The following is a 26,085-nucleotide window of genomic DNA, read 5'->3' on the forward strand; positions in this document are numbered from 1 at the left end:
TAAACATTTTTGTTTTATGTAATATTTTATTCAATAATATATTTAAGATAAACCATTATTTTTCCAAAATGTCCTCATTGGATTTCATAAAAACTGCATTAAAAAACAAGAGACCAGACACTGATCCATACATACAGGAAACATTTTACTAGCTCAGCTGCCTCAGAGGATTCTAACAAGTCAATGATTTAAAAGTGAATGCGCTACTCAGACAGCAATTCCATCTGGTTTTGCATTTAGCATCTTTCCATATAAACCAATGGGATGGGGTGGCACAGCGCGCTAGCATGTCAACTAACATCTCCCTTCGTGTACCGAAAACGGTTAAATTTGCTGATGAGCCTGAACTTGCAAATAAAAACACTCGTACAAGTTTATACAAGTTAAAAATCAATAATCATTTATTTACGTTTGAAAATAACTCAGTTTGTTTCTCCGGCCATCAGCCATGTTTATTTTTCTGTGAGAGAAGAGCTGCCGCAATGAATGCTGGGATTGCCTTCATCACTTAAGACGCTTCAGATGCTCACTCGTTCTTGAGTCAAAATAACATTGAGATTTTAAGATGCCTCACTAGACAGCTTCTTAAGGCATCTAGGATTTGGAACAGCCTCCTTCTCGGGAGCGTGTAGGATGACGAAAAATGCGTCTATGTAGAGAGATCACTAGCTCTTCAAACACACCCAATATATCACTCAGTTAAATGACTTTTTAGCGCCTGTTATTATTCTGCACAAATCTCTCTGCTTCAGACACCACATCACAGTTCTGCACATCAACCGTCTCTGGCTCGACACAGAACTTCACGTCAGGTGAACCGTGACAAATACAAATTTAGTGTTTTTAGAAGAAAATGATGCACTAATGCATTTTTATTTCCACAGTCTGTAGCAGTGTTCATTTCTTGACGAATGATTTTTGTCATAGTTGTTGTCAACGAACCTTTTTTTCATGACAAAAACGAGACGATAACTAAATAAAAACTACATAAAAGGATAAAAACTGTGACGAAATGAATTGACACTTTCGTCAACAAATAAAAACGAGACGAAAATGTTTGGCAGGGACGACATCCAATCAGAACTGATTTAGTTTTGTGGAAGGTAGGGACAAGTTAGAAAGAGATCCAATCATAACTACTTTAGCGTATGTGGAGAGGCGGGACAAGCCGGGTAGCCATCCAATCAGTACTAATCTCTTTTGCAGTAACGCGGTAAAACCACACTCGCACAAATTTGATCTAAACCCGGGAAGACCAGACTAGCCAACTAGGTTAACTCGACAATATCAACAGGGAGAAAGAGGAGAGCCGATATATGGATACATTTCTCATTTGACGTCGTAAAAAAACAAGATGTAAACCATGTGGGGCGACAATCTCGGGTAAAAACACAACAAATCTGAAACAACATCTGCAGACAAGTCACCCAGATGTCCATACAAAGGTAAGCATTTTAATGCCAACATTATTTCATTAACTAATGGTGTGTTTTTACTATGCTGTGAACTAAAAGACACCACTGCTGTTCTGTAAAGTTAATGATACTGATACAGAACTCACTTAAGATAAGAAGATCCTTTTAGTCCCACAGTGGGAAAACATTCAGTGTTTACAGCAGCAAAGAGACAGAAAGGCACTCAGTAGTAAAAAAACAAAAAGATGTAGCAAACGGGGTATTAACAGTAACAATATAAACCTTAAATAATAAAATAAAATAAGTTAATCTCTCTAGAAGAGCATGTACAGCCATTAAATATATAAGAGATAATAAATAAAAAGGTGATACAAGAAAAAAAAAAAATTATCTTATTCACTTTGCAGTTACGGAAGACTTCAGATGACAACAGTGGGCCACAGAATGCAAAGAAAGTGACAGCATCCCAGCAGAACATTTCAGCAGTTCTTCTGAGTGCTTCAAAGTACAAAAGTGACTCTAAAGAACAACAGATGAAAGAGGAGGCTATAGCCAAATGAATTGGGTGTACTGGATTACCAGTTACTACAGTTGAAGATGAGGACTTTGTTCTTATGATAGATAGAAAGCTGACTGTTTCAAAGAAAATTAAAATAAGCAATCTGATAGACAAATATTATGAAGGTACAAAAATTTAGAAACAGATTGGCTGCTGCCTGGAGGGTCTCTGTTGGCATTGACCTGTGGACAAAAACAGGGCTGACTGTGTCATTCCTGGCTATAAGTTCATGCTACTTTTGTGTTGAACAAAGTAAACCAGAACATAGGGCTGGGCGATATATCGAGATTTTATAAAATATCGATATATTTTCATACGCGATATAAGATAAGACAATATCGCTTATATCGATATACAGTGTATCACAAAAGTGAGTACACCCCTCACATTTCTGCAGATATTTAAGTATATCTTTTCATGGGACAACACTGACAAAATGACACTTTGACACAATGAAAAGTAGTCTGTGTGCAGCTTATATAACAGTGTAAATTTATTCTTCCCTCAAAATAACTCAATATACAGCCATTAATGTCTAAACCACCGGCAACAAAAGTGAGTACACCCCTAAGTGAAAGTTCCTGAAGTGTCAATATTTTGTGTGGCCACCATTATTTCCCAGAACTGCCTTAACTCTCCTGGGCATGGAGTTTACCAGAGCTTCACAGGTTGCCACTGGAATGCTTTTCCACTCCTCCATGACGACATCACGGAGCTGGCGGATATTCGAGACTTAGCGCTCCTCCACCTTCCGCTTGAGGATGCCCCAAAGATGTTCTATTGGGTTTAGGTCTGGAGACATGCTTGGCCAGTCCATCACCTTTACCCTCAGCCTCTTCAATAAAGCAGTGTTAGAGGTGTGTTTGGGGTCATTATCATGCTGGAACACTGCCCTGCGACCCAGTTTCCGGAGGGAGGGGATCATGCTCTGCTTCAGTATTTCACAGTACATATTGGAATTCATGTGTCCCTCAATTAAATGTAACTCCCCAACACCTGCTGCACTCATGCAGCCCCAGACCATGGCATTCCCACCACCATGCTTGACTGTAGGCATGACACACTTATCTTTGTACTCCTCACCTGATTGCCGCCACACATGCTTGAGACCATCTGAACCAAACAAATTAATCTTGGTCTCATCAGACCATAGGACATGGTTCCAGTAATCCATGTCCTTTGTTGACATGTCTTCAGCAAACTGTTTGCGGGCTTTCTTGTGTAGAGACTTCAGAAGAGGCTTCCTTCTGGGGTGACAGCCATGCAGACCAATTTGATGTAGTGTGCGGCGTATGGTCTGAGCACTGACAGGCTTACCCCGCACCTTTTCAATCTCTGCAGCAATGCTGACAGCACTCCTGCGCCTATCTTTCAAAGACAGCAGTTGGAAGTGACGCTGAGCACATGCACTCAGCTTCTTTGGACGACCAACGTGAGGTCTGTTCTGAGTGGACCCTGCTCTTTTAAAATGCTGGATGATCTTGGCCACTGTGCTGCAGCTCAGTTTCAGGGTGTTGGCAATCTTCTTGTAGCCTTTTTCATCTTCATGTAGCGCAACAACTCGTCTTTTAAGATCCTCAGAGAGTTCTTTGCCATGAGGTGCCACGTTGGAACTTTCAGTGACCAGTATGAGAGAGTGTGAGAGCTGTACTACTAAATTGAACACACCTGCTCCCTATGCACACCTGAGACCTAGTAACACTAACGAGTCACATGACATTTTGGAGGGAAAATGACAAGCAGTGCACATTTAGGGGTGTAGTCTCTTAGGGGTGTACTCACTTTTGTTGCCGGTGGTTTAGACATTAATAGCTGTATATTGAGTTATTTTGAGGGAAGAATAAATTTACACTGTTATATAAGCTGCACACAGACTACTTTTCATTGTGTCAAAGTGTCATTTTGTCAGTGTTGTCCCATGAAAAGATATACTTAAATATCTGCAGAAATGTGAGGGGTGTACTCACTTTTGTGATACACTGTAGATGTTGCGTTCCAATAAGATCCGACAGTTCGTCTCTCTCTTCTCCCAGTTTGTTCGCCTCTCTCCCTCACTGAACCCAACTTGCCCCTTCCCACCGCCAATCCGTTGTGCCCTCAGAACACACTTCTGTAAGTAAAACTCCCATGATAGCATGGAGACAGTTGAGGAGCTGGTTAGTAAAAAAAATAACAATAGCTCAGTTATTTGGACATGGTTTGGATTCAATGGTGGAGAAGTGTCAGATGAGCAGCAGAATAATGTATTCTGTAGAGAATTCCCGAAAACAAGTCCAGACAAATAGTTCCAGCTCCGTGTACCTTTGGTCATTAGTTTTTTTAACTTCAAATCCCAAAGATGAAAAACAAGAAAACGAGTCATTATTCGTTTCAAAAACCAATAAACACACAAGCGCATGCACACGCTGACATGCACGTATTTACTTCATATATAAACAGTGTAAATCAAGCACAAGTGTTATAAACAGTAATAATAACATAACGATGCATCTCCTGTTGTTCTGACTTGTGTGTTTGTATATGTGATGTGCTATATAGATATTTGCTCTATCTGTAAAAAACAAACATTATGGGGAAGTGATTTCTGTACTGGATGTTGCACGTGGTTGTGTTAGTTTATACTGGATGATAGGGCTGCAACTATCGATTATTTTTGTAATTGAGTATTCTATCGATTATTCCAGCGATTAATCGAGTAATCGGATAAGAAATACTTTTGCTTTAATAAAGAGCAGAAATAAATACTTATAAGATTAAATACGATATAATATAATAAACAATAATACATAAACATTGCCTCTAATTTGTGCAACTTTCAGCTACAGCTCACGTGTTCTGAGTTTTCGTTTTTTCCAGTTTAAAATGATCTCAAACTATCAGTCATTTTCTCTGTTCCTCTCTGCTCATACCGCTATGCTCTCTCTCTCTCTCTCTCTCGCTCTCAATTTCAATTCAATTTAAAAGTGCTTTATTAGCATGACAAATATTCACATTTGTATTGCCAAAGCACATTTACAAACTAGATAATAAATTAAAAAAAATACATAAACATTTATATTAATTTAAAGAATGTTCAATAACATTAGTCTCCTATTATTGTGCCTATATCTCTCGCCCTTTCTCTCTCTCCCATTACTGTGTCTATATCTCTCACCCTTTCTCTCTCTCTTATTACTGTGTCTATATCTCTCGCCCATTCTCTCTCCCATTACTGTGTCTATATCTCTCGCCCTTTCTCTCTCTCCCATTACTGTGTCTATATCTCTCACCCGTTCTCTCTCTCTCTCTCATTACTGTGTCTATATCTCTCGCCCATTCTCTCTCTCCCATTACTGTGTCTATATCTCTCGCCCTTTCTCTCTCTCCTATTACTGTGTCTATATCTCTCGCCCATTCTCTCTCTCCTATTACTGTCTATATCTCTCGCCCATTCTCTCTCTCCTATTACTGTGTCTATATCTCTCGCCCATTCTCTCTCTCCTATTACTGTCTATATCTCTCGCCCATTCTCTCTCTCCTATTACTGTGTCTATATCTCTCGCCCATTCTCTCTCTCCTATTACTGTCTATATCTCTCGCCCATTCTCTCTCTCCTATTACTGTGTCTATATCTCTCGCACTTTCTCTCTCTCCTATTACTGTGTCTATATCTCTCGCCCATTAAATTCAATTCAATTCAAAAGTGCTTTATTAGCATGACAAATATTTACATTTGTATTGCCAAAGCGCATTTACAAACTAGATAATAAATGAAAAAAAATTGCATAGATAAACATTTATATTAATTTAAAGAATGTATATGTATGTGTGGAAAAAGTATTTGTAAGTGTGTCTGTGTGTGTGTATGTGTTTGTGTGTGTGTTTGATGGTGTGTGTGTGGTGTGTGTATGAATATGTGTGAGTGTGTATGGGATACAGTATAAGGTCACTCACTGTCCCTCACCTGGTGGCAGGTGTGTAAGTAGAGAGCTGCGAGTGTGCAGCTCGCTCTGTGCTCCCCCAGTAGGTAGGGCAGCTTGTCAGGGTTTGAGAGAGAATTAAAATTGGGGATAATTTTGTTGATTTTGGTAAAAAATTGTTTTCGAATGTGTGTGTATTTTGTACATTCAGTGAGGAAGTGCAGCTCTGTCTCTATTTGGTTTGAAGAGCAGTGTTTACACACTCTCTCCTCTCTGGGCATCCAGGACTGTCTGTGTCGTCCCGTCTCGATGGCCAGGCTGTGTTCGCTGAGTCTGTACCTCGTCAAGGTGTTTCTGAGTTTTGGATCCGTTATAGTGCTGAGATAATCTGCCACACTATACTGTCTATTTAGAGCCAAATAACATTGTAGTTTACTTTGGAGTTTAGTTTGTGTTTCCCAATAGGCCAAATAGTTTATCTTTAATTCATGTGTAATTTGATCAGTTCTGATTAGGTTCTGGTCTTGAGTCTTAATAGTGTTAGTCTGTGTTAGTGGTGTGTTAGTATGTGTTAATGGTGTGTTGGTGCAGTGACTCAGGACCAGTTGGATGAGGGGACTGAGACTTTCTCTCTCTCTCTCCATTTTACAGTCCGCGCTATCAAATCTCGGCTCCGTTTCAAATCGCTACTACATACTGAACAGTACGAGTGTGTACAAATAGGTGAAAAGTACCCGGATTAAGTCCTGTTAGGTACTGTTTAATTGAGAGATTTGGGACGCAGACGTCGGGCTTCCTCACGTCACCTGAACACAGCGTAAACGCGTTGTGAAAGTGAAAGGAATCGTTTCAGCCCTACTGGATGATCGCCCGACACGTCATTTATTTATTTTTCTTGTATTATCCACGATTTTCCTGAACTTTGACCTTTCCCGTGATTCGTAGCTGAAGCCGGTTTTTGACTTCCGGTTACAGTGTTTACGTTCTGAACGACAGAAGTAGTGGTCATTCGTAACTGGTTTTTTTTAACAAACATGTCCAAAAACGCTAGGTGGTTGAATAGTAAGTGTAGAGCGACTGTCTATTTATGCATTTTGTTAGACGAGTGCACTGTTGTACCCTTATTCCCTCCTCTCGGTGTGTTGTTGGAACGCACCCTGCTCACTCGCATGTCCGTGTCTCTGCAAGCTGATACTCCGAACAATAAAGCAGTTTTGTTTTAGTTAAAACTGAGTCCTTTCTTAATTCCTAGCACTTGACAGTAAGGACATTTTAAGAAGCTGTGGTGACCGTGTTCTGACAGTGCTCCACCCTTCCACGCTTACAGAGTGGGTAGATGACATGAGGTTAGCTATATTGATATAAGTGAACCATTTCGTCTTTTCCGAAGCTGTAGACGGTGAGGAGCTACAGAACTATAAAAGCACATAGAGGCATACATGCGTAGGAATTGCTGAAGGTAAACATCAGGCGTGGGTAATGCTGAGGGAAAGTGGAGTAGTCGAGACGGTGGGTTACTCGTGCATTGCAGGGTAAGGGAAGTTGTGGAAGGTAGGGATGAACCGAGGAACATTCTAACTGCTGTGAAACACTGGAAATAATAAACCATGTATCACGACTGATTTGTTGATTGTTTTTACTTCTACAACAGTGTATACTTATATTGGTTCATGAGTGGATGTAAAGCAGGAAAGGGGAGCTGAAGGGACAGAATAAAACGCGTTGCGTTGTTTAATTTACTAAAACAATGAACTGGGAACAACAAACAGGGTATTTACACCCGTTCAGTATTCACTTGGACAAGCCGTGTCTGTCTGTGTGTCCGGATTTAAATGTTATTTGTCCAATTTCTGCAACGCTCTCTAAAATTTTGGACTATACAAAGTGAAACTGCATTATACGATATTATAAATGTTTTATTATTATTTAATTAATAAATATTATATTATTGATATAATTAATATGATTATTATTATATTATTATGGAATGTAACGCGTAAGGCGCAGCGCACCGACAATGTTTACAAATCCGCTGGTGTTTAAAGCACGTACTTTCCAATAACAGCTTCAATTTCTTTGAGTTGTTGTGGCACCCGAGAGCGGCACACGTCGAGCCCGAGCTCATATTTGAACCATGCAGTCCTTACCAAAAGTAGTTTAGTAATGTTGTAGTTAGTACTACAGCAAATCTAACGCGACCGGAAACGAAAAACCGGCAAACGGAAATAGGGAGGTGTCATGGCAGCCTCCATTGTGTTGCCAGGAAAATCGTGGATAGTATTTCTTGTTCTTGGCCAATAAACAACCAAAAATTAATAAAATTGCATGAACTAACTCTGCAGTAAACAAGGGGCAAACAGCAATTTAACAACAAATAAAGCTGTTAAATAATAATAAAGTGCATGAAGCAGAACGCTGATTAAAATGCATTAAATGTTGTGATAGTTACACAGTAACATGAACGATTAGTTCTGCCTGTATTACAGAATTAAGATCTATACGGTAAAAAAAATATTAACGTAAATGTTAATGTTGTGGCGACTGATGTAAAACAATGTATAAAGACCAAACGTGAGGGGGGTTTAACGAGAACGCTACTTTTAATGTCACACAAGCTCAGTGCAAAACATCAGAAGAACATGAGCACAGCCGGAAACATGTTTGTTATCTTCCCTACACACTTGCTCCCTGCGCCCTATAGTACACTTAACATTCTTAAAGGGCCAGACAATATATTTGTAATTCACATTACACCACAGGTGAGACGTTAGAAAACAACAAACTTTTTCTTTTCCTAGTTCTTTTTTTTTTTTTAAGGAAAATAGTTCTTGTGTGAATCAATTAATAAAAGTGCCTGTCAAAAATTTGGAACATGTAGCTTTGTCTCAGAAGTGTCTTTTTGTTATTACCTTATGGGATGAAAAATATCGAGATATATATCGTATATCGTGGTTCAGCGAAAAAATATCAAGATATTATTTTTGATCCATATCGCCCAGCCCTACCAGAACACATATTATTGGCCCTTGAACAAGTAGCCCACCCACACACTGCACAGTCAATCAAAGCATGTGTGGATAAATGTGTGCAAGAATGGGGCATACCAAATGAGAAAATCCTCACAGTAATAACAGACAATGGGAGTAACATGGTGGCAGCATTTAAACACACAACACTAGAGGGAGAAGAAACCACCTCTGGTAATTCAGAAGACTCCCCATTGATGGAAAGTGACTCTGACCCTGAAACTGATAACTTGCAGTGAGCAGTTTTTAAATTTGTTCTACATTGGCAATAAATCAAAACAGCATATACTGTATATATATATATATTAGGGCTGTGGAAGTTAACACGATAATAACGCATTAACGCGATCTCAATTTAACGCGATTAAAAAAAATAGTGCCGTTAACGCAAATTCTATTTGGCCCTGCGAGTCATCCGTAGTTCATGTTGAGACTTGACCATGCACGACATCTCTCATTAAGACAGCGTTTCTCAAATGTAACCGATCGTCGTAGTAATGCACCTTCTTAATAAAGAAATAAATACACGCTATATTCACAAGTTATCGGGAGCAGAACACTTTATTAACTTCTTCTGTTACGGTACCGAATAGCAGACAGCTAGAGTCATCGCGTTAGCCTAGCACGCTTTTACATGAACTATGGAAGCCCCAAAGGGTCAAAACACACTCACTTAGTGTAGAAACGTCCATCAAACCATTGTCACGATACAACCACAGAAAAGTCTGTTACAATAACTACGCCTTATCCCACCTAAAGCACCGCTGATCTACAATGTTTGCTGATGGAGAAATTCTAACCTACAATCTGACATTTATACGAAGTCAAGGGTCTCTGCTGGATAGTATTACTGCCTAGTATGTGAGTGAATAAAACTCCCTTAAAGTTTTCTCTTGTCCCAGCAGTTTTCAACATGAGTACATTTAGCATAAAATGTGTTCACCATTTTAACTGTAACATTTCACTTAAAAACCCTTGTTTTCTATAACATTTACACAGATTTTTTTATGCGATTAATCGCGATTAACTATATGAAATTCTGAGATTCTGAGAAAAAATTACCATCCATTTTAAACATCTACATGTAAAAAAAAAAAAAAAACATTTTATGCTTACTTACTTACTTATGCTTATACTTATGCTCATTTATCTGTGTTTCTGTTGTTAGGTATCATCATGTCGACATGGATTTGGAACGGACACTGTGTGTGGTGCACACCTTACAGCTCATCATCCACATGATACAGAAGGAATCAGGTGTCAATAGAGTCCTTGATAAAGCAAGGTCAGTGGTAAAGCTCTTTCGCAAGTCTTCCGTTGCAACACAAAGGCTATTGGACGAGTGTGGCCTTATTGTTGTAAATGACTGCCCCACACGCTGGTCAAGCACGTTCAACATGATTTCGCGACTCCTCAAAGTGAAACAACATGGGATAGGACAGCTTGCTCCCTAGTGAGTGGCAAAAGTTAAAGCCATTGCATGAACTACTGCTGCCTTTTGCAGAACATACTCAAACCCTTCAGAGTGACACCATGTCCATGTCCCTGGTGGTCCCTGCACCCTTTGATCTGCTCAGCCACCTTTCCGACTTTGTAGAGAACACTAGCCATCGAGACCTTGCCACTCTTGCGAAGAAAATGAAAGCAAGTATGAGCCAGCGTTTTGCTTGAATATTGGATCCAACCGATGAAAAGTTCTCACCACTTGTAGCAGCCGCCAGCTTTGTCAATCCTACTGTGTGTGAAACCCTTGTTTATGTGGCTGATAAAATATACTGCAACTACTGAAACAGGCAGAGGAGTATGTGATCCAGCTCACACAGTCACATTCACAACATGAGGATCAGTCCAAAGATGATGGAAAGGAGAACAGGAAGTTAACAGAGGAATCAGAAGCAGCACCATCCACATCAAAGCAGTGGACAATGGAGCAGTTTTCAGGTTTCTTTCAAAATGCCACACAAAGTCTATAAATAGGATCTCCACAAGCAGCATGAGGCAGCAGATCAGAAAGTATAAGGAAGAACTTTCACAACCCATCACTTGTGACACTCGAATAGACTTTTGGCTGGATAAAAGTGACACTTTTCATCACAGCTTAAAAACTTTTGCATTAGACTTATTGGCTATGCCAGCTTCTCAAGCTTTTGCAGAGAGGGTATTCAGTGTTACAGGTGACCTCACCAGAGGCCGACGCAATAGAGCAAGGGTAACATTAGCACAAAGTGCTTTCCTTAAAATGAATAGAACCAAATAAATCTTTTGTACTCTGTGGTCACATTGATAGCTCTGGGAGAGCAGGCCTGATGGCATTATAGCTTATGCACTTTCTTTTTGAATGTTTTTGGGAATTTCAGCTGTTAAAATAATTAACCTGTGAAATACTAAATTATTAATAGGTTAGCTGTTTTGTTATATGTTTGGTGTTTATTTTTGCACTAATGGCACAGCTGCTTTTACAGTACCCAGTTTTATAAAGAATGTAAAATGCAATTTGTTATAAACAATGCATATATTTTTCAGGCAGAGCAGGCCTACTGGTCATTAATATTTTGTTATTGTTATGCTCAATAAGCAAGGTCAGGTAAATAAAGATGCTGTTTGAAATAAGTTAAATCTGTTTTTGTGTGTATTGCACATTCAAACATTAATAATATTCCATAACTGGTTAAAAATGTTTCATTTTGTGTAAGTGTACAGTGGGGCCAAAAAGTATTTAGTCAGCCACTGATTGTGCAAGTTCTCCTACTTAGAAAGATGAGAGAGGTCTGTAATTTTCATCATAGCTACACTTCAACTATGAGAGACAAAATGAGAAAAAAATCCAGGAAATCACATTGTAGGATTTTTAAAGAATTTATTTGTAAATTATGGTGGAAAATAAGTATTTGGTCAATAACAAAAGTTCAACTCAATACAAGTAACATAACCTTTGTTGGCAATGACAGAGGTCAAACGTTTCCTGTAAGTCTTCACCAGGTTTGCACACACTGTAGCTGGTATTTTGGCCCATTCCTCCATGCAGATCTCCTCTAGAGCAGTGATGTTTTGGGGCTGTCACTGGGCAACACGGACTTTCAACTCCCTCCACAAATTTTCTATGGGGTTGAGGTCTGAAGACTGGCTAGGCCACTCCAGGACCTTGAAATGCTTTTTACGGAGCCACTCCTTCGTTGCCCGAGCGGTGTGTTTGGGATCATTGTCATGCTGGAAGACCCAGCCACGTTCCATCTTCAATGCTCTCACTGATGGAAGGAGGTTTTGGCTTAAAATCTAACGATACATGGCCCTGTTCATTCTTCCCTTAACAGTCAGGATCAGTCGTCCTGTCCCCTTTGCAGAAAAACAGCCCCAAAGCATGATGTTTCCACCCCCATGCTTCACAGTAGGTATGGTGTTCTTGGGTTCTTCTTCTTCCTCCAAACACGACGAGTTGAGTTTTTACCAAAAAGTTCCATTTTGGTTTCATCTGACCACATGATATTCTCCCAATCCTCTTCTGGATCATCCATATGCTCTCTGGCAAACTTCAGACGGGCCTGGACATGTACTGGCTTAAGCAGGGGGACACGCCCGGCACTGCAGGATTTGAGTCCCTCTCGGCGTAGTGTGTTACTGATGGTAGCCTTTGTTACTTTGGTCCCAGCTCTCTGCAGGTCATTCATCAGGTCCCTCCGTGTAGTTCTGGGATTTTTGCTCACCGTTCTCATGATCATTTTGACCCCATGGGATGAGATCTTGACCCCAAGGGAGATGATCAATGGTCTTGTATGTCTTCCATTTTCTTACAATTGCTCCCACAGTTGATTTATTCACACCAACCTGCTTGCCTATTGTAGATTTACTCTTCCCAGCCTGGTGCAGGTCTACAATTTTCTTCCTGGTGTCCTTCGACAGCTCTTTGGTCTTGGCCATGGTTGAGTTTGGAGTCTGACTGTTTGAGGCTGTGGACAGGTGTCTTTTATACAGATAACGAGGTCAAACAGGTGCCATTAATACAGGTAACGAGTGGAGGACAGAAGAGCTTCTTAAAGAAGAAGTTACAGGTCTGTGAGAGCCAGAAATCTTGCTTGTTTGTGGGTGACCAAATACTTATTTTCCACCATAATTTACAAATAAATTCTTTAAAAATCCTACAATGTGATTTCCTGGATTTTTTTTTCTCATTTTGTCTCTCATAGTTGAAGTGTACCTATGATGAAAATTACAGACCTCTCTCATCTTTCTAAGTAGGAGAACCTGCACAATCAGTGGCTGACTAAATACTTTTTGGCCCCACTGTATATAATGACTTAAATAATTCATTGGAACTGATGAAAAAGCATTTACATTTTACACCCTTTATATTTTATATTATATTTTATATTTATATTCTTATGATAATCAGTCGACTAAAACTAGACTAAAACTAAAACAATTCAGATGACTAAATTATGACTAAAACTAAATGACATTTTAGTCAAAAGACTATAACTGCGTCCGGAATCGCATACTTACAGAGTACGTACTAGATTGGAGGATGTATGCACTACTCGGCCGGTAAAAAAGTACATACTTCCAGTACAGAAGTGTGCAGTATGCACACAACAACGCTACGTACTACATCCGCCATCTTACCAACGTCAAGTGAAGACTCAACTTTCTGCTCGTTTGTTATTTGATTTTTAATCTTAAAACGAATAAAGAACAACGCCCCGTTTTCCTGTTTTTCTACTTTAGGATTTAAAGTGAAAAACGAATGACGACAGATACACGGACCCGATATGTACAGAGGATTGAAATGATGAAATTATGTTACTTTATATATTTAAATGAAAGATCTCACCTGTAATAATCAGTTCTTTCAAGTAGAAAACAAGATGTTTATGATTTTAATTCTCCGTGTAACAGAGTCGAAGCTCCAAATACTTTCACTTTCACAAACCGGAAGAGGAAGAGGCGGGTTCACCAGAGGCTTCAGAGAATTCAGGTTACACAAGATCTGAGAAAACAGTAAATACAGAAATAAAACAAACACAAACATCCAGACCAATAAGTTCCAGTATTAAATACTAGCTCAGACATTTCAGAAACGTGTCATTCTATCTAAATACCTTCTGATTTCTTATTTAAGGCCATAGCCTAGTGGTCAAGGCACAGGACTAGTAATCCTAATGCCAAGTTCACACTACACGACTTTCCCAGTCGTCACTCGTCAGGTCTCTGTACAGTTCACACTACACGACTGAATCTCCTGCACTCGGGAGTGTTTCAGTCGGTGTGTATTTCACACTACACGACTGATTGGTGATAGGGGGTTTCACACTACACGATCCATCACCAACTGGAATCGCAGGCGAGCTTCTCTGGTCTCCCAAACTACGTTTAGTCACGAGAACAAACGCAAGAAGTGACTAATGGTTTAATGATACCACGTCCAAAAATGCACGTCAACAAGTAGCGAGTGATCAAAGTGTTTGTGCGCTGATGTGCAGCGTAAAATCAAAGAGGAAAAATAAATGAATCTGAGTGGATTTGGCAACACAAACAGTATATGGCTTGTTCTGTAGTAAGTTGGAGGTTAATTAATAATTTTGCATCAGAAATACTGTAAAACGTGTGTGTGCCGGTGTATTCTGATATAAACTATATCCTCTCCTGCGTTTCCCCTCACACTGTATCCTGCGTTCTCATTGGCTGTTCGACATGTCACTCATTTCCAGTCGTACATCTAAGATCAGATATCTGACATGCTAGAAAACTCGATCCAGTCGCCCCCCCCCCCCCCCAAATCTTGCTCTTTCTGCAAAAATTACTTTTATTTTTTCAGATATTTGCAGCATTTGAAAATAAACATCATTTGTTTTATCATGCAAATCTAGTTTATTTAAAATAATTGTCTTTTTTATTCAGTACATCTGGTATTTTGCCAAACAGCAAGATGGTGCAACAATGGAGAGTGGACACAATGGAGAGTGGATTCCTCAGTTACTGACACCTGAATGTCTTTGCATTCAGTGCAGACAATACAAATGTCAATCATGGCATCCACAATTCAGTCTTCACAAAACTGAACATAAAGTCCAACAATGACCTCCTCCAAGGCAACTGCCATGCACATATTGTCCATAACACTATTAAACACGCCCTGGATCAGCTCACCATTGGTGTGGAAAATATTGTCATTAAGGTCTACAGTTTCTTTTCCATCTCTGCCAAAAGAAGAGAGTCCTTGAAGGAGTTTTGTGCCTTTTGTGATATTGAGTTCCATGAAATTCTGTGCCATGTGGTGACGAGATGGCTCTCACTTAACCCTGCAATGACCTGTCTGAAGTCATATTTCATCAGCATTGACTGTCCAAGGCACCTGCAAGCATTGCTGAGGCTTAAAGGGGATGCTGCTGGAGTTGAGGAGGAGGCTGATCTTGGGGAGGTATACCTCCTCTTCTGTAATAATGTCCTGTCCCTCTTTGAAGCGGTGGTCAAGAAGCTGGAGAGGGATGAAACCACATCAGCTGACATCTATGCCATTATGCACTCTTTTCTGAGAAGATTAACTCAAAGAAGAGGTGACGGGTTCTATGGCTTCCTGACAAAACAAAAGCTTAAGCGTCTCTCTCCATCTGATGCTGATGTTGCCAGACTGGAGTTTACAGGCTTCTTAAACACTGCCATCAGATACATCCAAAAATGGTACAACTTTTCAGAGGACAGCTGGCTCTTTCACCTGCAGCCTCTCTCTCCGACATCTGGGTGGATCTTCTATGAAGACATGGAGAAGATCACTGAGCAGCTTCACCTGGTGGCAGGCTTAACATCTTCATGGACGATCTCTATGATAAGTTTTTTTTACTGCCAACAGCATTCTACAGTGCCTCACAGAGCATCAGGAGTGGGTGACCCGGGGAACATCTCAGAAGTGGATGGCAGTTATTTTTATAATACCAAGTCTGTTTTATTAAAAAAAAAAAAAAAAAAAAAAAAAAAAAAAAAAAAAAAAAAAAAAAAAAAAAGTAAAATTGCTGTTTTGCACGTTTAAAGGTTGGAAGGTTGGATTAGGAAAAAATGTAGGTTTTTTTTACATGATGTTCTTTATGCTGTTTTCCCTAAAATATGATATTTATTATTATATTATTGTTATATAATTTCTTATTATAAAGAATTAAAGTATAACATATGTTAAACAGCCTAAATAAAACATTTTGATAATGTTCCAATGAAGTGCAACCCTAACCACCTACCCCCCTATCCTATGCCTTCCGCCAAACCACCAGCCCAGGGTGTTCCTTATTTCCATGTCTGAAAGTTGGCAACCCTAGTGGTCAGTCATATTGAGAACATTAACATTTACCTCAGATATGATGACAAATAACTAATAATGGTTTTTATTGAGCTACAATAAGATAATTTAGACTTAGCATGTATGCTAACACAATTCAGTGTGGTCAGTCATATTGAGAACATTAACATTTACCTCAGATATGATGACAGATAACTAATAATGGTTTTTATTTAGCTACAATAAGATAATTTAGACTTAGCATGTATGCTAATACAATTCAGTGTGGTCAGTCATATGGAGAACATTAACATTTACCTCAGATATGATGACAGATAACTAATAATGGTTTTTATTTAGCTACAAGAAGATAATTTAGACTTAGCATGTATGCTAACACAATTCGTGTGGTCAGTCATATGGAGAACATTAACATTTACCTCAGTTATGATGACCGATAACTAATAATGGTTTTTATTTAGCTACAATGACAGAATTTAGACTTAGCATGTATGCTAACACAATTCAGTGTGGTCAGTCATATTGAGAACATTAACATTTACCTCAGATATGATAACAGATAACTAATAATGGTTTTTATTTAGCTACAATGACAGAATTTAGACTTAGCATGTATGCTAACACAATTCAGTGTGGTCAGTCATATTGGGAACATTAACATTTACCTCAGATATGATGGCAGATAACTAATAATGATTTTTATTGAGCTACAATAACAGAATTTAGACTTAGCATGTATGCTAACACAATTCAGTGTGGTCAGTCATATTGAGAACATTAACATTTACCTCAGATATGATGACAGATAACTAATAATGAGTCTGCCATGAGTTAGAAGCTGCTGAAACATGGCTGACACTGTCCACAATCGAGCAAGCTTTACATCATCATGGACTCAGATGCTATTAGGTAAGAAAGTAGCTGCAGATTTAAACTGGAGAGAGTTTAGAGGATATCGAGTCTCTTCAGCTGTAATAAATATGAGGATCATTTCTGTGATGCACTTCGGTATCTCGTCCTGTCTTGAACCTCCTCCATCACACCTCCTGCATTCCTCCTTCACCACATCCTAAACCTCCTCTCTGGTGTTCCTCTACTACTCCTGCATTCCTCCTTCACCACATCCTAAAACCTCCTCTCTGGTGTTCCTCTACTACTCCTGCATTCCTCCTTCACCACATCCTAAACCTCCTCTCTGGTGTTCCTCTACTACTCCTGCCTGGTGGCTCCATGCTCACAACTCTTCTCCTCATGTAACTTTTATTTCTCCTCTGAACATCTCAAACATCTCAAACTCACCTCACTAACTTTGTGTCTAAAATATCCTTCCTGCGCTGTACCTCTAATGAACTTGTTCTTCATCTCTGCAGCATCTTCATCTCTGCCACCTCCAACTCCCTCTCCTGTATTTTAGTCAGTGCCACCGCCTTCAGGTCCTACACCGTACCAGACCTCACCAGTCATGTAGTCCGTCCTTCCTCATTCCTGCCCTTAACACCGTATCATATGAAGACCAGCAGTGAGGTTCAAAGTGGAGGGGGAACTGCATCATGGACCAGCTCTGAGTCTGGCTTTACACTACTTCTCCATCAACACACCATAATGCTGCTCACAAATCCTCACCTATCTTCTCAACCTAGCTTTTCTTCTCTTCTCCAGATCTTCATGCTGAGGCTGATGAACTTTATTCCTCTGTAGATGCTGCAGCTCTGCTTATCACCCTGATTCTTAAAAACTGGAACAATTACTCTTCCTCTTCACTCCTCAGGCATCCTCGTACATTCCATCATTATGTTCATCTGCTTAAAACCCCCACCACCATCTCTCCTAAACATCTTCATGTCTTCACCATGTGATCTGAGCCAACTGCCTTTCTACTCTTCATTTTCTTTTTAGCTGCCCTCACTTCCTCCTTGCTAATCCAAGGCACTCTCTGGCTCACCATCTGTACGTTCTCCAACCTTCTCTCTCCAATTTTGTTCATTCATCATCATCATCTCAATAAACTCTTTCCATCTTCTGAGAACACTGTCCTCATTTATCAGCACATTCTCGTCTGCATCCTTTATTATTCTAACTCTCTGTTCTACTGTCTGGTAAATCCCTCCAATCACCTTCCTTAGTCTCCAACTTCTTATTCAGCTCACCATACATCCTTTACTCAGCCTTCATCACTCCTCTCTCTGCCTTACTCCACATCTCCTCGTACTTCTGTCCACTCTCTTCGCCTTTCTGGAGATACCAGTTATTTTTTGGCAAGTAAATTTTTTTTGCACTTCCACCTCCAAGTCTCTTTTACTTTGTTCCTGTGTCTGCACCAAGTATTTTACTAGCTGATTCCTCTGCCACTTCATTGGTCATATCCCAGTTGTACGGCACCCTCTTACCATTACGATCTTCTTTTAACCATCTAATCCTTGGTTCTAGAAGCTGATGCCAGTGAGGTAGGCTGCCACCACAACTGCTCTGACCCTTTTTGGCTATTTATTTTTTATTTTGTGCTCTTTTATTGGCTCTTACCTTCTTTTCTTTTTACTAGTTTCTTTAGCTAGAGATGCCAAAAGTCTGCCCTCTTTCAGAGCAACAAGAATACCTTACCCAGTTCAGGGAAGAAAGGAAAAGAAACGTGTGGAAGAGAAGTTGAGGTCTAGAAGAAAAGAAGCTTTAAACTTCTGAGATCCACCGAATAAAATTTAAACCTCTAGAACAACTCAGTTGTGTTCACATTTATAGAGAAGTGACACTAATAACAGCAACATATCAAATATCTCTTTATTAAAATAAAACTGGTATTATTACAATCATATTAATTCATTATAAACCTGCAACATCACTAATGTTTATTTCAATAGAAAAACTAAATACAATAAAAACATAAAAATAAAAAAAATCAGTGACCACAAAATATTCTACATTTATAAAAGAAAATGTTTTAAAGATTATTTAAAGTAAAAAAAAAAGGAACTTTTACATGTAGAATTTTAAAGGAAAACTTTCACTCACTCACAAGAAGGATTTATATCAGTCAGTCCACATACTGGTATGTTTTTGGGAGGTGTGATGAAACCCTGCTGATACGGTTTCTCTCCAGTGTGAATGCGCTGGTGTGTTTTGAGATGACTCTGTTGATTAAAACTCCTCCCACACTGTGAGCACTGATACGGTTGCTCTCCAGTGTGAATGCGCTGGTGTATTTTGAGATAACTTTGACTATTAAAACTCTTCCCACACTGTGAGCACTGATACAGTTGCTCTCCAGTGTGAATGCGCTGGTGTGTTTTGACATGACTCTGTCTATTAAAACTCTTCCCACACTGTGAGCACTGGTACGGTTTCTCTGCAGTGTGAATGCGCTGGTGGCTTGTGAGAGCACTCTGACTATTAAAACTCCTCCCACACTGTGAGCACTGATACGGTTGCTCTCCAGTGTGAATGCGCTGGTGTATTTTGAGATAACTTTGACTATTAAAACTCTTCCCACACTGTGAGCACTGATACGGTTGCTCTCCAGTGTGAATGCGCTGGTGTTTTTTTAGATTACTCGTGGACCTGAAGCTCTTCCCACACTTTGAGCACTGATACGGTTGCTCTCCAGTGTGAATGTGCTGGTGTTTTTTTAGATCACTCTGACCATTAAAACTCTTCCCACACAGTGAGCACTGATACGGTTTCTCTCCAGTGTGAATGTGCTGGTGTCTTTTTAGATCACTCTGATTAGTAAAACTCTTCCCACACTGTGAGCACTGATACGGTTTCTCTCCAGTGTGAATGCGCTGGTGTTTTTTTAGATCACTCTGATTAGTAAAACTCTTCCCACACTGTGAGCACTGATACGGTTTTTCTCCAGTGTGAATGCGCTGGTGTTTTTTTAGATCACTCTGACTATTAAAACTCTTCCCACACTGTGAGCACTGATACGGTTTTTCTCCAGTGTGAATGCGCTGGTGTTTTTTTAGATTACTCGTGGACCTGAAGCTCTTCCCACACTGTGAGCACTGATACGGTTTCTCTCCAGTGTGAATGCGCTGGTGTGTTTTGAGTTCACACTGGAACCTGAAGCTCTTCCCACACTGTGAGCAGACGTTTCCTTTTTGCTGTTTCCCCTGGTGAGACGTGTTAATGCTGACAGGACCAGAGGACGTTTGCTGATTACTGGAGCTTCTGGTGGGCGTCAGGTTCTCACGTTCAGTCTTAATCTTCACCAGAGTCTCATATTTAACATCACTGCAGCTCTTCATGTGATCGTGGAAATGGTTGTTCATTTCTGAAACAGAAAACAATACTGAATCAATATTTGTAACATTATAAATAATAAACATTGTTAGTAAAAGTCAAAAAGGGAATAAAAAATAATATAAAAGTCAAGGACAAATTGTACCGGATCCAGGCAGGGAAACGTGTTACAGGAACAATAAAATCAGAGGCTTATCAGAGCAGTTTAGAGTGAAATGTGCTCACAAGTGTAAGAAAAAAATGAACCTTATAGCAGGATAATATGGGAAGTCGTTTTAGCTTTTAATCCTCCTTTACTCGATATCAGGAATTCAATTTTTGATATCAGAAAATATTTTTTTACTAGTTAAAATTCTATTCAAATGAGTCTGTTTGAATTTATCCAATAGTAGCTCATTGTCACTGCATGTGGGAGTGTCTTCAAATATTCAGGGTTGCCAAGTCTGCAATAAAATCTGAGTTTGATAAATGAATATATAATAAAATGACAATGGATTATATTAAATTGAATACATTTTCTTAATGTTGGCTTTAAGTGTTTTAGCTAATCCCAATGTAGTTAATATTTTTTTAGTTTTGGTTATTGAAGCGCTTTTGTTGTTGCCATCTGTAAGATGACCTCCATAGGTGTCTGGCAACCAAGCTCCCATTACACTGACCCTAGACCTGCATACACACACCTGACAGTGATTTTCATCTCTTACACTGTATATAAATCACTGTCATGTAAAACACTGAGAATCAGGAGCTTCGACTTAAACAGGCAGTGCAAGTGATTGGAAATCAAATGTAATTATCAATAATCTACTTCTAAGATCTGTTTTTTTTTCTAAAATAATCATCATTAACAGAGGAATCAAATAAATGTGTATTTATTTAGTAGACCGTTCAGTCTTCCAAGTGCCGTCTACTGCATCTGGACTGTTGCACATTTTAAGTTGGACCAGAGAAACTCCATTAGAAAGCTGTTCATTAGTGTAGTTGTACTTTGTGAAGTGTAGATGTGAGAGAGTTGGGATGCAGTAATGAAGTGATGTTACATTTTACAGCTTTCTTACACGTCATTCCATACATTATTAACACGTCAGCGTTAGAAAAGAAATGTGGTTTAATACTGATATGTAGATGACGTGATAGAGCACAGATTTAAGGGTTAGATGTATTTTCACTCTGCAGTTCATTTTTTAATGTAAATGCTCGAGTATGCTGCAAAATCTGTAATGTACAACCTTTACTGTTTTGTTGGCTTGCAGTACATGTGGTTCATGATGTTCTCTTTAAGAAAAGCACAACCCAAGTTAGCCCCGCCTTTAAATCCACATGCAAATCAACTCATTATCATTAGAACATGTAATAATTCAATCCTTACTAGTACGAATTTAATTCCTGATATTAAGAAAAAGGATAATATAGGATAATAGGATAATGACCAAAAGCTCACGTCAAAAAGTATAAAAGCTCGATTCAGATGGAAATAAACAGACTGTTCTAAACTAGCCAGTGATGAATCCTCTACAATGTTTCTTTCTGAACTTTTTTTTTTTTTATGTATTTGGTCATGTTGGCATGAAACCATACTGCTGCTCACAAATCCTCTTTTCTTAACCTAGTTTTTCTTCTCTTTCCCAGATCTTCATGCTGTGACTGATCAGCTGATGCTTCTGTAGATGTTTCAGCTCTGTGCATCACCTTTACCCTTAAAATTATACTTTATATTCTTCAAATATTTGAACCATTATGATTCGTGTCTACTCCTCAAGCATCCTTTCACATTTATTTATTTATTTATTAGGGTTTTAACATCATGTTTCACACTTTGGTTACATTCATGACAGGAACGGTAGTTACTCGCTACACAATATTCATCAGTTCACAAGTTTAATATCAGACACAGTCATGGACAATTTAGTATCTTTAATTCACCTCACCTACACGTCTTTGGACTGTGGGAGGAAAGCCACGGGGAGAACATACAAACTCCACACAGAAAGGAACCGGACCACCCCACCTGGGGATGGAACCCAGGACCTTCTTGCTGTGAGGTGACAGTGCTACCCACTGAGCCACTGTGCCGCCCCCTCTCACATGTAAAGATTCCATTGAACAATCTAGTTCATGCCTCCACTGGTACGTCATCTAGGACGACTTCCACTCTTCATTCTCTTTATTGCTGCCCTCACTTAATTCATGCTAATAAGTCTGTGTGCTAGCACCACTGCAGTTAGGCTAAAGCATTTTTATTTCATAGCCACATTTATAGAGAAGTGACACTAATAACACTAACACTTATAATAATAATGACACTAATGCTGCCCTCACTTAATTCATGCTAATCCAAGTCACTCTGTAGCTATCTACAGCGTCTCTGCCTATTAAGGTTGTATCCTTCTGTTGATGGTGTCCCAGTCCATCCACCAGGTTAAGTTTCTCTTATCTGCAATCAACTAAAATTCCAAGTAAATGTAAGAAATCCTGCATTTTTATTAGCATTTTTCGTACTGTCCCAACTGTTTATGATTTGGGGTTGTTGTAGTAGCAGCGGCAGCAGGACTACAATTTAAACTCCTAGTGCAAAAATGCTCCAAGACATTCAAACATTAATGAATCTGTATTAAAATGTGATTTTGCTGAAGATAAAAAAGTCTTACTGAGTTCATCTGTATCTTCAGGTTCTTCCTTCTTCACAGGCTTCATCTGGAAACCTCCACACTGTTGGTCCACTGAGGAGAAGAGTTCCATGACTTGTTCCACAGGGATTAAAGTGACTTCACCTGAAATTCCATCAACATGTGAAGAAGAAACTCAACAACTGGAGGAAATGTAAGATCGTGGGTTTGGTTTTCCAATCACAAATAAATCCCAGTTAGATTTAAACCTTAAATCCAGACTGGAGTGGAGCAGCACAGTACAGTACAGTACAGTACAGGTTCTAATCCCACTATCCACATTCTCTTATTATTTCTACTGATTATTTCTACTTTACTGTACCACACTGTACTGTACCACACTGTACTGTACCACACTGTACTGTACCATACTGTGCTGTTCCACACTGTACTGTACCATACTGTACTGTTCCACACTGTACTGTACCACACTGTACTGTACCACACTGTACTGTACCACACTGTACTGTACCACACTGTACTGCACCATACTGTACTGTACCATACTGTACTGTACCACACTGTACTGTACCACACTGTACTGTACCATACTGTGCTGTTCCACACTGTACTGTACCACACTGTACTGTACCATACTGTACTGTTCCACACTGTACTGTACCACACTGTACTGCACCATACTGTGCTGTTCCACACTGTACTGTACCACACTGTACTGTACCACACTGTACTGTACCACACTGTACTGTACCACTGTACTGTACCACACTGTACTGTACCACACTGTACTGTACTGTACCATACTGCACCATACTGTACTGTACCATACTGTACTGTACCATACTGCACCATACTGTACTGCACCATACTGTACTGTACCATACTGTACTGTACCACACTGTACTGCACCATACTGTACTGTACCATACTGTACTGTACCATACTGTACTGTACCACACTGTACTGCACCATACTGTACTGTACCACACTGTACTGTACCACACTGTACTGTACTGTACCATACTGCACCATACTGTACTGTACCATACTGTACTGTACCACACTGTACTGCACCATACTGTACTGTACCATACTGTACTGTACCATACTCTACTGTACCACACTGTACTGCACCATACTGTACTGTACCATACTGTACTGTACCATACTGTACTGTACCATACTGTACTGTACCACACTGTACTGCACCACACTGTACTGCACCATACTGTACTGTACCATACTGTACTGTACCACACTGTACTGTACCACGCTGTACTGTACCATACTGTACTGTACCATACTGTACTGTACCATACTGTACTGTACCACACTGTACTGTACCATACTGTACTGTACCATACTGTACTGTACCTCACTGTACTGTACCATACTGTACCTCACTGTACTGTACCACACTGTACTGTACCATACTGTACTGTACCTCACTGTACTGTACCATACTGTACCTCACTGTACTGTACCACACTGTACTGTACCACACTGTACTGTACCACACTGTACTGTACCATACTGTACTGTACCACACTGTACTGTACCACACTGTACTGTACCATACTGTACTGTACCACACTGTACTGTACCATACTGTACTGTACCACACTGTACTGTACCATACTGTACTGTACCATACTGTACTGTACCTCACTGTACTGTACCATACTGTACTGTACCACACTGGCTGGTGGAGAAATGGCTCATTGCTCCATATTTACTTACAGAAGAAATCATCGTCCTCATCTTCATCTTCTTCCTTTTTTATTGGTTTCTTCTGGAATCCTTCATGTTGTAGATCCTCCGGGGTGACGTGTCCCTCTTCTGCTGACTGCATTATTAAAGATCTAATACAAAGATAGATAGATGTACTTATTTATCCTTTAAGGAATATTCTGATAAATTCTTTTAGACTATTTTAATTGGCTGTTGTTTATTCTGTGAGGCTGAACACGGCGAGAACGTTACAACTATTGTGGGCAGCATCTGGCAGAAAAGACCTCCAACAGAGCTTCTAAGATCTTCAGTTAAATAAAGATGGAAGAGAATGAACACATCACACATCTCCTTCTCCTTCGTGTTTAAGCTTTGTCTTGTATAACTAAATGTACAATTTGTCTGATTAACTAAATGTAAAATAATAAATGTTTTTTTTTAAATAATTGATTGATTTATCTAAAACTACTTACAATCACATTTGCAATTAAAACAGAACAAACACCTGACCTGGTAGCTCAGTGGTGGAGATACTGGTCTAGTAATTGCTCACTGGTTCTACACACTCTTCTAAGTTACCACTGATTACATTGTTTTATTGTATTAAAACAAAAGTCACTTTGGCTAAATATGTCCACTAAATGTCATGAATGTAAATAAAAATATAACTCGATGTGTTTCTATAAAAATGTTACATTTAGTTCTGATAAACTGATTCATTTTGCTGAATCGGTTCAAATGAATCGGTTCATCAGTACTGAATCATGTGAGATGCTAACAGTTAGCGGAGCAGCTAGTAGTTTGTGTGAAAATGAAGTTAAAGCTCCTTAAATCCACACAGTGATACTTAATTATGAACTCTAGTTTTGTTATTAATTAGAATGTAGTTAATAATTAAAGTGTAATAAATAAATAAGTAAATATTGTACTTACAGATGATTCACTTCAGTACAAACACACCAGCTGCTGCAGCTTCTTCTTCTTCTGTATGAATTGAGCTGGTTGATCTACAACGTTCAGGTTTATTAGCGCCTCTACTGGACTGCAGTGTCAGTACTGATACTAACTCATTCATTCATTCAGCTTTATTAAGTCTGATCAAGGTCGTGGTGCTCTTATTGTGAGGTGGATGGATTATCTCGGCAAAGGAGAAGTGCTCACTAACACAGATGTAGACACATTTGTGAACAATATTTAAAAGAAAAAGACCTTTTGTGCACATAGACAAAGTCTTAGATCTTTGAGTTCAGCTCATGAAAAATGGGAGCAAAAACAAAAGTGCTGCGTTTAAATTTGTGTTCAGTTTATGTGCACAT

The 26,085-nt window shown here is 39.3% G+C and overlaps 1 protein-coding gene, 1 pseudogene and 1 gene segment (V, D, J or C); 1 reads left to right on the top strand and 2 right to left on the bottom strand.

The window, feature by feature from the left end:
* The window catches only part of LOC134316990 (NLR family CARD domain-containing protein 3-like), a 57,356-nt gene extending 43,575 nt beyond the window's left edge, over window positions 1–13,781 (bottom strand). Inside the window, exon 1 of the mRNA XM_062997606.1 lies at window positions 13,725–13,781. The gene's annotated coding sequence lies outside the window, so the exon portion shown is untranslated. The remainder of the gene's footprint in view (window positions 1–13,724) is intronic.
* Window positions 1–23,168, bottom strand: part of LOC134316941 (zinc finger protein 850-like) — a 1,214,164-nt pseudogene extending 1,190,996 nt beyond the window's left edge.
* The window catches only part of LOC134317556 (Ig kappa chain V-III region MOPC 63-like), a 152,592-nt gene that overhangs the window by 95,541 nt on the left and 30,966 nt on the right, over window positions 1–26,085 (top strand).

Source organism: Trichomycterus rosablanca, chromosome 1 (assembly GCF_030014385.1).
Source record: "Trichomycterus rosablanca isolate fTriRos1 chromosome 1, fTriRos1.hap1, whole genome shotgun sequence".
Lineage (NCBI taxonomy): Eukaryota > Metazoa > Chordata > Actinopteri > Siluriformes > Trichomycteridae > Trichomycterus > Trichomycterus rosablanca.